At 36.2% G+C, this 13,085-nt stretch overlaps 1 long non-coding RNA gene across 1 annotated transcript in view; it reads left to right on the forward strand.

Moving 5' to 3' along the window:
* The first annotated feature begins 6,343 nt into the window (after window positions 1-6,343).
* Window positions 6,344-13,085, forward strand: part of LOC143661415 (uncharacterized) — a 46,928-nt gene continuing 40,186 nt past the window's right edge. The window contains exon 1 of the long non-coding RNA XR_013164570.1: window positions 6,344-6,451. This is a non-coding gene — a long non-coding RNA (uncharacterized LOC143661415). The remainder of the gene's footprint in view (window positions 6,452-13,085) is intronic.

The following is a 13,085-nucleotide window of genomic DNA, read 5'->3' on the forward strand; positions in this document are numbered from 1 at the left end:
GCTTTGCTTCTAAACATTAGTACTAATGATGATTTGAGGGTTTCTTTTTTCTCTTTTGCTCTATAAAGCTTCATCTTGAGCAGGTATCTATGATGACACATAGGCCTCAATCCCAAATCATAATTGATTGTTCGGAGCCCAGCATCCTCTGAAGAATGTTCGGGTTTTATTTCTTTTGACTTTTTTGCCTTTTGCTAAAATCACATTAAATTCTCTGACCACTTTTCTGCTTTTCTCCTCACTTCAGAGATTGTTCCTCCATTTATCCAACCCAGGAGAGTGTATCTAATTTGTAAACTATGTTCTCTGTATCTTTTTTCTCCCAGCCAATTGGGATATCACCATAAACATCATCATCATCAAACAAAAACAATCAACACAGCAACAATAATAACAACAACAACACAATATCCAAGCTTGGCAAACTCTTGGGGTTGATATTATTGGTGTCAATTTTTCTATTTGAATCTTCCAGAGCCATTGTGGAATCTAGGAACTGGAATTACGGGGATGGGAGAATTGCACTCTTGTAACAAGACAGAAGCTGTCACCAGTCCATATTTCTTTCCCAAATACCTGTTTGAAATGATCTTGTTGTAAGGTGACAATGTTTCTTTTCTCAGTAAGTCACCTTGACCAGGTACACAACAGTGTAAAGAGATCAGAAATAAGATGCTTCAGCAATCAAATCCACCACATATTGGAGCCAGATTCTATAACTATTTAATCAATTTGTTCAAAGCATCAATAGTCTTATAGATTTTTTTTTTGCTTGCCATATCAGTTGCTAAGACAGTATATTAAAACATTTAATTATAGTGGTATTTTCATCAGTTTCTCAATGTGATTTTGCCGGTCTTTGCCTTGTATAGTTTGCAGCTGTGTTGTTAAGTGCATACAAGTTTAGAATTTTTTAATCTTGTGAATTGAAATGTTTATCAATATACTGTTATCTTTTCATCTCTTCCAACAAACATATGCATTAAAATTTGCTTAGTCAATGTAGAGAATCCTGTGATATCAAGAGAAGAAAATTTAACTTTTCTATTTTTTTTATAAAACCAGTGAATTATGAGAACAAGGTTACTGGTGTGCCAAGCTATCATACATTGAATGCATTTCTCTGGTTTTTCCTTTCCTTATGGTGTCTCCCTCTCTCCCCCTCTCTCTCTTTTTCCCTTCTGATAACTTATGGAAGACCGCACTACTTCAAATTTCCTAACCCGAAAGTTATTTTATTAAGCCTGAATCTAAAGATAAGCATAGATTAAACATTTTATATTGTCTAATGAATTCAGCTTAATAGGTATTTTTCTGATAGTAATATATCTATAACTGTTTTATTTTGGTTTCTGTGAAGTTGAACCATTGAGGTAATGAAAGACCAGTCTAATTATTCCCTAGTAACTGCAGTGCCAGTTTTAACCTCCAATGCCTCTACCTAAAAGAGAATCTGTAACATTTAGCAGCCTGAGCAGTTTCTGGACTCCATTACTGCTCTAGAAGGAATTTATAGAGTTCAAGTAGGAATAGACTCCACAGAAAAGATAATGGAGTTCCTGATAGGATAAGCAAGGAAATGTTGTGGGGTGAAAGTTGCCTTGCTCAAGGTAGAAAATATTCACTGTGACTTACGAAATCATAGTTTGTTTTGCTTTTTGGGATGCTCTGATGAGCAAGCTTTCCCTTAATCTTTTTCCAAAATGGGAAAAGAGAGTGTAGTTACACCAAAGAACTAGCAAACAAGAAACAAATAATTGGGCTTTCACCTACATTACACATCGTCCCTGGCTGCGAATATAGAGCTTGTCTCAGAGAAGAGCAGATTTTTGCATATGCTGATTGTAAATAATAATTATAATCTCTTAATCTGACCAATTTCCCATGAGAAGGAAAAATTGGAGATGAGAGGGCTGGCTTTCAATTATGAGGGAATAATTAGACTGGCCTCAGGATTTCAATATGGTTGCAATAGAAAGAACCAAACTATGATTTCATGGAAGAAGGTGAGGCGACTTGGCACACTCCAAAACAATTTCCTCTTGCCAGACATCTGACAGAAAGCAGATATCCTTCTCATGGGCTATTTACACTTCCTTCTCTCTTTATGTCTAATAGTCCACCTTCACCACAAGATTGTTGACTCACAAAAGGCAGATACTGTGTTTTTGAATCTTTGCATTGTGGTATACCCCAATAAATAGTAAACATTCACAAAGAGTTTGTTTAGAAAATCAACCTACTTACTGATTTCTCCATTTTAATTAATTTTTAACAAATCTGAAGTGTGGCAGTAGAAAATCTCCATTCTATGTCATTCCCTGTCCATGAAATTTAAGCAATGAACTTCTATTATCTAAATATTAATGTTCCACCACCTCAGCCTGGTTGTTTGGCACAACTGTTGATCACCCAAGTAAGAAGTAAGAAGTCAGACTGTTTCCAACTTCATTTTCCACCCCTTCAGGTATGCCCCCTACCTTTTAACCAAGTAAATTATTCTCTGTATATATACTATGCTTTTCAGTTTACCTGCTTTTGCACAAGCCATTTCAGAAGCTTGAATGCCCTAATTTTCATCTTCATATTCCTAAATCCTACTAACCCTTTAAAGCCTCCTTTAAATAATGCCCCCTAACCAGACATGGCCCTGACCCTCCCATGCCAGGCCTTTATCTGCAGTTTCACTAGGGCACTTATTCCCTAATTTCCATTAGAGTTGTGCACATTATATTCCACTCCTCCCCTCCCCACCCAGGCACCTGGAAAAAAAGTCTGTTTCTGATTCCTGTTCTTAACCATTGCAGTGACTAATCCTGTGTCTTACACTTGGCAGGTGCACACTTATCACTGGTTGAATGAACATGGGGGTTAGCACCTGTTATGCTTTCCAATCCCTTTACTGGGTACCTTCAAGAATGTTATTCCATTTAAGCTTATGTGTCATAATCATTCTTATTGTCCTCATTTGGTAGATGACAATCTCAGACTTCTTGTATTATCTACAACAGTGATTATGAAGCTTAGGGTCTTTCAGACTTATCTGGAGGATTTATTAAAACGCCAGTGACTGGGCCTCACTCTCACAGTTTCTGATCCATTAAATCTGGGGTAGGACCCAAGGATTTGCATTTCTAGCAAATTTCCCAGGGGATGCTGTCGTTACTGGTCAGTCCAGTGAGTGCCTGAGTGATGACGGATTTTGCATTATAAAAGATCTGGTGAATACCTCCAATCCCAACTTCCCCATCTATAAGTGATATTTAGTTTTATTAGATTAAAAATGAATTAGTGGGTGGTGTAACGGTGGCTCAGTGGCAGAATTCTCACCTGCTGTGCCAGAGACCTGGGTTTGATTCCTTGAGCCTGCCGATGCCAAAAAAAAATGTATGTGTAATTTATAATGAATTAGAGGGAAAGAGTTAGAAGGCAAAGTAAAGAAAATTAACAAAGGATTTTTGTGAGAAGGATGATGGTTTTTACTTACATTAAATTACATTTCACTGATAATGGGTATCAATTGAGCATGTTGAATCATAGTCCACTACTGCCCAGTGATAAAATTGTACACTAATTGGGGAGAATTTAGAACGTTTCTACTATTCTAACTTTGTGGATCTCTGGGAGTTTAATTATACTTTAGACTCAGATCTGTGCCTTTTAATTTTATTTTGAATGAATGAAAAATTTGTCTGCCAAGAACAAGTTTTCTGACTTGCAACCTTAATTATGTCATAGAGGGCATAGGAAGAGAAGCCTCTGGAGGGTTTTTCAAATGCAGCCTTATTTTAATTCTTGCTGCTAGTAATGGGAACACTGTAATATGAATTTTCTTTTCTTTATATTTTAAATTTTCTGAGAGGCAAAATAGCGCAATACTTAAAAATACAATGATATGAAAAAAATACAATGATATGGAAAACTGCTCCCCCTTTGGGCTTTCAGGACTGAAATTAAAGTTTCTCAAAGGCGATTTCCCATCAGGTAGGGCAAAGGTTCAACAGTGTGGATCTTTATGAGAATTATTTTTATTTTCCCAGCGGTTTCTAAGAATTGGCCCTATTCCTTCTCCTTGATGGTCTGACCTGTTGTGTGATTTCAGTATATTAAAATTTTGAGGTGATCTGTTTAAAATTAAACCCCACAATTTATGGGCTGTCATTAAAATTCACAGCGATTATCTGAAATTAGAAATAGAGAAAAGCCAAAAAACGAAAAAACAAGCATTCTTGACGAATATTGTTTGGACTCTCATTATTTCCAGCCTGTAATTCTGTCCAGTTTGCTTACCAGCCTCCTGCTTCTAGGGACCCTCTCTAATACGTTTTTTTTATTGCCCTGCTAAGAATTTCTCAATAATTCACTTCTGTCTGCAGGAAGAAAATCTGATATTCTTGTCTCATATCGAGTTGTGTATGATTCCATCCCCATTCCCCCGTATATCTTGTCTTAAGTTATTAATACTGAGTCCCTGCCCTCCCCTCAAACCATGACATTCTTTCTTCTGCCTCTCTACATGTTTCCTCTATGTCCCCTCAGTCTGGAAAAAAACCTTTTCCTCCTAACTCTATCCAATCTTTCTCTAAGTTGTTGTTTTTATTAATGTTTAACAAGAAAAGTGCTTATTTGGCTTTATATTACCAGGGCTTCCTCTGTGAGTCTCTTGAGATAGGGACATTATATTGGAATATCCACGCAGGCTTTAAGTGTAGCCACAAGTGTCCGTATAAAAGGGAGGCAGAACCCAGGGGTCCATCATTGGTCTTTCAAAATGAAGGCCCCAGATCAATTTGGTTTTCTACTTTGTTTTTCTTCGAAGTATCACTTTAAAGCAAGGTTCTTAATCTTTTTATTTTTTTGCCCAAGAATAATGACTTTAAGTGTATAAAATAAATAAATAGAATGGCAAAATAAACCAATTATTTAAAAATCCTGTGATGAAACTGTAAAGTTGTGAAAAAAAATACAGGGAGGCAGAGGAGGAGATTAGAATTTCAAGGAGAAGGCTATGTACTGATGAAAGCAGAGCTTGGAGCCATGTGTTGTGAAGACAAAGGAAGAGACCACAGGCCAAGGAACATAGGGACCCACTAGAAGCTGGGAAAGACAAAGAGATGGCTTCTCCTGCAGAGACTCTGGAGGGAGTCTAGCCCTACAGATATGTTGGTTCCAATGAAGTGAAACCCACTTTAGACTTCTGGTCTCCAGAATTATGAGAGAATAAATTTCTGTTGTTTTAACCCACCGAGGTAGTGGTCATTTGTTATAGCAGCCAGAGGAAACTAATACATCTCTCTGTATGAGATATTCCTTAATTTTAATAAGCATTTCATGCTTTCATAATAATTTGTGTACTTGCCTTCCCACCAGAAGTGGATCTCAACTTTATTAGATGCAACAATCTATCTTATGATGCCTTTCTTACTATTCTGAAGTTAAATTTGTGGGGAGTGTATTATGACACACAGAGTCATAATTTGAAAAATCAACATAAGGCTTTATTATAATATATGGAGAAATGCAAGGAAAGTGATTTATAATCAAATGATATTTGCTTCTGTGTGTAAATATTTGGGCATGATTACATGTCAAAACAACTAGGATAGTCAGACATTGTCTACTATAAATAGAATCGCTATAAATGACAACTATATATGCAAACCAATGCAAGTATGTTTTATTGGTGATATTAGCTTATGAAATAATGTAGAACTCTTGATAAAATTCCAAAACAATAACAGCAACAACACAAATGCATGATCATCTCTCAACTTTCATGATAGTTGTATTCTTAGAAAACTCAGCATAAATTAAAACCGTACAAAATGTCTTTGTGCTTATCTTTTAATTTCTGGGTTCTGATAACTTTAACCAAGGTTTTCACCTATAAGTGCCGGTTAAGAAATTAGGAAGTCATGTGTGATATGGGACATTTGTTCCATGTGTGGAAATATCCTGTACCCTGCAGAATGTCTAACATCCTGGACCACTGCCAACAAAAAGCTAATGGCATCCTGTAGGCAACGTAACAACCAAAAACATCTCCACAAGTATCAAAAATGCCTCCATTTGGAAACACTGCTATGGAGTCTAAGGCCCTTGAATCTAGTGATTGTGTCTTAGTTATCTAACTATTACCCAAATCCATCGTGGTTCCTGTCGTACAGCAGATGTTAAGCACCTGTATATGGTATGAATAAAAGGTTGTGGAAATGTTGGGTGTAGTGTTTTATAAATATCAATAAGGTCAAAGTGGTTAATAGTGTTGTTCAAATCCTCTATACTTTTTTTTAACAGCTCTATTGTGATGTAATCCACATATCACCCAATTCACCAGTGTTCAAGTCAATGGTTTGGAGTATAGTCTCAGATATGTGCAACCATCAATATAGTCAATTTTAGAATCAGGATGTTTGTATCAGCTCAAAAAGAAACCCTGTGGCACAATACTGTAAGTATAATGAACAAAGCTGCGTGTGAGTATGGTTGTAAGATGAAGGCTAGGGTATGTATGAACCTAGAAGAAAAGATAGAAGATTAAAACTGGGACCATATAGTTAGCAAAAGGTCAATGATGGTGATTAAATGTATAAATATAAGAAGATTTTTATATGAGGGAGAACAAATGAATGTTACCATTGCAAGGTGTTTAAATTGGATGGTGTTTTGGTTTGTTAAATGCTGCTGGAATGCAATATTCTAGACAGGGAATGGTGCTTAAAAGGGAATTTATTTAAGTTACAGGTTTACAGTTGCAAGGCCATAAAAACGTCCAAACTAAGGCATCAACGGTAAGATACCTTGACTAAAGAAAGGCTGATTGGCCTGGAACACCGCTGTCAGCTTGGAAGGCATGGGCTGGCATCTGCTAGTCCTTTGGCTTAGGGTTTCAAACAGATCCTCCAGGGGTGTTTTCTTTCTGCGTCTCCAAACGAATGCTCAGAGCAGTCTGTGTCTGCTCTGAGCATTCTCTAAGATATTTCCCTTTTTGAAGGAATCTAGCAAACTAATCAAGACATTTTCATCTAATCAAAAGTTCATTCCCACAATTGAGTGGGTCAATCTGCATGGAAAAAAATCTAATCAAAGTTTCCACCCTAAACAATGTTGAGTCAAGACTAAGGGACATGGCTTTTCTGGGGTATTTGATGGTTTCAAACTAGCACAGATGGTATATGGAAACATACGATTAGTGCAAACTAGGGTCTACAGTTCATAGTAACGTTGTCATATTCCTTCATTAATTGTAACAAATGCAGTATATCAAAGGTAAGTGTTAATAAGAGGGGGATAGAAGGGAGGGGTATGGGATTTTGTTGTTGCTGTTTCTCTTTTTTTTCTTTCTTTTCTTTTCTTTGTTTATTTATTTATTTATTTACAGAAGAAATGGAAATGTTCTCATCTAGATTGTGGTGGTGAATGCATTAACAATGTGATTATACCAGGATCCACTGAGTATACACTTAGCATGGATTGTATTGTTGTGACTACAACTGTAAAAAATAAACAGAACAATACAAGTGTTGGAAAAGATGTGGAGAGAGATATACCTGTTCACTGTTGATAGGGAAGTAGAACGGTGCAGCCACTCTGGAGGACAGAATGGTGGTTTCACAGGAGGCCATATGTAGGGTTGCCAACCTTATGGTTCTGCAACCCAATTATTAGGTGTGCACTTGGAAGAACTGAAAGCAGGAACATGAATAGACATTTGCACATTGTTGCTTATGGGGGCCTTATTCATAACTGCCAATGGACGGAGGTGGCCTAAGGGTATATCAACTGATGAACAGAAGGGCAAACTGTGGTACATACATATACTGGAATATTGAGCTGCTTCAGAAAGGAATGCAGTCATGAGGAATGCCACAAGGTGAATGAACCTTGAGGACATTCTGTTGAGTGAAATAAACAAGAAATGAAAGGACAAATATTGTATGTTCTAATTAATATAAACTATAATGAACAAACTCTGAGAATTGAATTTGAAACCACAGGTGATCAAAGAGATAGAAAGTGGACAGAGATTGGACAATTGATGATTGGGTACGGAATATGCAATAAAGCTCATTGTAAAGTTTCCTTGATTGCAAGCTCTTACAAGGGTCACATATATTTCTGAGTTTTAACTGTTACTTCTAAAATCAGCTGAATAAACTGGTAGTTCCCTGTACTTTGGGTATCTGTGTGACACCTTAGACTCAGAGTTCTGAAGCTCTGAAAGTCAGCATTATTTCATGCAGCAACTGTTAAAGAAACTGAAAGAAAGACCAGACTTCAGTTAGAAATTGGAATGAAGTGGATCTATTTAGGACTAAGGTAAATCAGAACACAGGATAAAGGATAGTGTCTTTATTTTAAAATTGCAACTTCTGTGTGAGACCGAAGGAAGAGATGTTTATCTTGTCCAAAATTTAAAATTTCGGTAGCATACTATCTAATTGAACCTGTCTAGTCAGTGTATTTAAACAACCTAATTACATGAAACCTAGAATAGCGAATGAAATCTTTCTGTTCTGTGCAGTTCATTGTAATACCCAGATACATTCCACAGTATTTGGGGCAGAAGCTAATATACATATATTTGCAAAGTCCCCTTGAGGGACTGGGGGAAAATGTGAAATTCTTTAACTTTCCCAACTGAGAAATTCCTGATATTCACTCAAGCATTAGGGACTGTATTGGTTTGAAAATATTATGTACCCCAGAAAAGCCATGTTTTAATTCTGATTCCATCTTTAGATGCAGCTGTTTCTTTTAATCCTGTTTTAATAATATAGGTTAGAATCACTTGATTAGATTATCTCCATGGAGATGTGACACACCTAATTGTGGGTATTAACTTTTGATTAGATGAAGATGTAACTCCACCCATTCCAGGTGGGTCTTGATTAGCTACTGGACTCCTTTAAAATAAAAAAAAGCGTTTTGGATAGAAAGCCAGAAATTACAGAAGCAACAGAAACCTCAGAGCTGACAGAAACTTCAGAGCAGAGCTGACGTGGAGAACAGAGACGTGGATGTTTGGAGATGCTTGGTGCCCAGCAACTGTTGCCATGAGATGTTAAGCAAGCCAGAACCTGGAGAGAACCAAGGGAAGCCAAGAGATGAAAGCCAGCCTTGGAGAAGTAAAAATGTGGAACCTCCCAGGAACAGAGGCTGAAGGCATCAGAGCCTAGAGCAAGGGACCAGTGTGACTTCCCAGCTGACAAATGTGTTACTGACCCATTGGCATTCCTTGAATTAAGCTAACCTCTTGTTGGTGCCTTAATTTGGATATTCCCATAGGCTTAGAACTATAAATTTGTAACTTATTAAATTCCTCTATAAAGGGGATTTTATAAATTTTTTTTATAAAATTTTATTAAAAAGCCTTTCCAATTTTGGTATATTGCATTCTAGCAGCTTGCAAACTAACATAGGGACTCCCAATTTAATAAGCCAAGCCCTTGATCTTCATGCCCTTATGAATCTTATTTCTGCAATGGCAAAACTAAGCACACTTATAATTATGGCTAACAGCAACCCCCAGATAACCTTTTTTGTTGCTGAGATGTGGCCTCTCTCTCTAAGCCAACTCAGCAAATAAATTCATTATCCTCTCCGCTATGTGGGACATAACTTCCAGGGGTGTAAGTCTTCCTGGCAACATGAGATTGAGAATGCCTTCTTGACTAAAAGGGGGAAAAGAAATGAAACAAAATAAAATTTTAATACCTAAGAGATTTGGAATAGAGTTGAGAGGTCATTCTGGAGGTTACTCTTTTGTAAGCTTCAGCTGACTAGTGCAAATTGTCACAGTATACCAAGCCCCAACCGACAGTATTCCTGCAAATACTAAGGAATACCAGGAATACCCGGGGATCTATGTAAGACTCTGTAGAAGTTTTAGTTAACAAGTTCATTTTTTCATATGCTTAAGGCCTCCAGATTGTTCCTATGCCGGATAATCCTTGAAATCCAGAAGTCCCAGTCTCTCCAGGAACATCAACCAATTTCATTCCTCTATCCCATAAGGTTAACACTCTTTTCTAGCATGAAGAAGTTAAAATGGTCATTGCCCAGATATCCCTGAAGATTGAGGAAATGATCAAATGAGAGGCAGGAGGTGCAAATGAGAAATTAGAATTTCACAAATAATTGTAACTGACTCATCAAATAGATATTTGTCTTTATTTTCTAGTATATTAGAATAGCTAGAAGGAAATATCTGAAATGGTTGAACTGTAATCCAGTAGCCTCGATCTTTGATAATGATTGTATAACTATATAGCTTTTATCTTGTGACTGTGTGTTTATAAAAACCTTCTGACTGACACTCCTTTTATCCAGTATATGGGTAGATGAATAATAAAATAAACACATGCATGAAAAAAAATAAGTCTAGAATATGGGTAAAAAGTACCCCTACAGAAACTATTGACAATAGTTATAATACTACTTTAATAATTGTTCATTTTAACTACTGTTAAAAAAATAGTAGAATTACAAAAAATTGTTATCATCAGTTGTAACAAACTTTCCACACCAATGCAAATGTTGCTGGTGGGGTGGTGTACTGGAATCCTGTATTTTATGTGTAATTGTTCTGTAAACCCACAAATTCTCTAATAAATTTTTTTTAATTAAAAGAGAAAAACCCTATGCCCTTTAGCCATTGGCCCCTATTCTCCTATATCCCCCAGCCTCTCCCAAAAAACACTAGCCAATTTTCTGCTCTATAGATTTGTCTATTCTAGATATTTTGTGTAAATGTACTCATAACATGTTGTCTTTGTGACTGACTTCTTTTACTTATGTTTTCAAGGGTCATCCATGTTGTAGAATGTATCAAAATTTCCCTTATTGCCAAATAATATTCCATTATATGGATATACCATATTTTATTTATGAGTTCATCAGTTGATCAAATTCTCTATCTTTACTATTTTTTTTATTTAGTTTTATACCAAATACTGAGAGAAGGTGTTAAAATCTACTATGATTAGAGGGCAGGCTACAGTGGCTCAGCAGGCAGAGTTCTCACCTGCTATGCCAGAGACCCAGATTCAATTCCCAGTACCTGCCCATAAAAAAAAAAAAAAAAAAACTACTATGATTGCTATGATTAGGGAGTTGTCTGTGTTTTGTTTTTTTTTTTCAGTTTTTGAATTGCAGCTTCATGTGTTTTGAGGCTTATTAAGAACATGTACATTTAAGATTAATATTTACTCTAGATATATTAATGCTTTTATCATTGTGAGATGCACCTCTTTGTCCCTGATGATATTTGTTTCTTGAAGGCCAACGTCTTATTAATATAAAAGATTGAGCCTCCTTATGCTTTCTGTTTGCAGGATATATCTTTCCATTCATTTGCTAAATTAATATTTTCTGTGGATAGAGTTGGATCTTGCTTTTGTATCCATTCTGACAATCTCTGCCTTTTAATTGGAATTTTAGTTTGTCAATATGTAATGGAGATATTTTTATGGTTGGAATTAGGTATACCATTATAGTATTTGTTTTCAGTTTGTTACATCTGGTTTTTGTTCCTCTGTTTTTTCTTTCTTATTGCCTTCTGAATTGTTTTTAGAATTCTATTTTAATTTTTTTCTATGGACTTTTTAGCTCTGCCTCTTTGCATTATAATTTCTCGTTATTGTATTATTGTACTAATATATTTAAATATATTGTAAACCCTCAAATTTTCCCTTTAAAAGTCATACCCATTTTAAAGGAATTCTGTGATTAAATAGCCAAAAGGCTATTATATATCCATATATTTACTATTTCTGATTATTTTTATTCATTCCTAAAGATCTGAGTATCCCTCTGATGTACTTTCTCTTTCACCTGAAGAACCCTCTTTAATATTTCTTGTAGCATTGCCCTGTGGGTGCACATTCCCTGAGTTTTCCTTTGCTTGACTGATATGCCCAAGCATAGATTCCTGGAATCAATTATTTCTGGGGTTTTTTTGAGCATTTGAATCTGTAAACGTATGTCTTTCAAAAAAATTGGGAAGTTTTCTATCATGAATAAATATCTTTTCTTGTCCCATTTTCTCTCTCTTCTCTGCTCATAAGAATTATATATAAGAACATTTTCCCTCTCATCTATGGACATTTGACCTTTGATAAGGCAGTCAAGCCAACTCACCTGGGACAGAACAGTCTCTTCAATAAATGATGCCTAGAGAACTGGATATCCATATGCAAAAGAATGAAAGAAGACCCATATCTCACACCCTATACAAAAGTTAACTCAAAATGGATCAAAGATCTAAACATTAGGTCTAAGACCATAAAATAGTTAGAGGAAAATGTAGGGAGATATCTTATGAAACTTACAATTGGAGGCGGTTTTATGGACCTTAAACCTAAAGCAAGAGCACTGAAGAAGGAAATAAATAAATGGGAACTCCTCAAAATTAAACACTTTTGTGCATCAAAGAACTTCATCAAGAAAGTAGAAAGACAGCCTACACAATGGGAGACAATATTTGGAAATGACATATCAGATAAAGGTCTAGTATCCAGAATTTGTAAAGAGATTGTTCAACTCACCAACAAAAAGACAGCCAACCCAATTACAAAATGGGAAAAAGACTTGAACAGACACCTATCAGAAGAGGAAATACAAATGGCCAAGAGGCACATGAAGAGATGCTCAATGTCCCTGGCCATTAGAGAAATGCAAATCAAAACCACAATGAGATATCATCTCACACCCACCAGAATGGCCATTATCAACAAAACAGAAAATGACAAGTGCTGGAGAGGATGCGGTGAAAGAGGCACACTTATCCACTGTTGGTGGGAATGTCAAATGGTGCAACCACTGTGGAAGGCAGTTTGGCGGTTCCTCAAAAAGCTGAATATAGAATTGCCATACGACCCAGCAATACCATTACTGGGAATCTACTCAAAGGAATTAAGGGCAAAGACACAAACGGACATTTGCACACCAATGTTTATAGCAGCATTATTTACAATTGCAAAGAGATGGAAACAGCCAAAATGTCCATCAACAGACGAGTGGCTGAACAAACTGTGGTATATACATACGATGGAATATTATGCAGCTTTAAGACAGGATAAACT

The sequence above is a fragment of the Tamandua tetradactyla genome, chromosome 2 (assembly GCF_023851605.1).
Source record: "Tamandua tetradactyla isolate mTamTet1 chromosome 2, mTamTet1.pri, whole genome shotgun sequence".
In the NCBI taxonomy this organism is placed as follows: domain Eukaryota; kingdom Metazoa; phylum Chordata; class Mammalia; order Pilosa; family Myrmecophagidae; genus Tamandua; species Tamandua tetradactyla.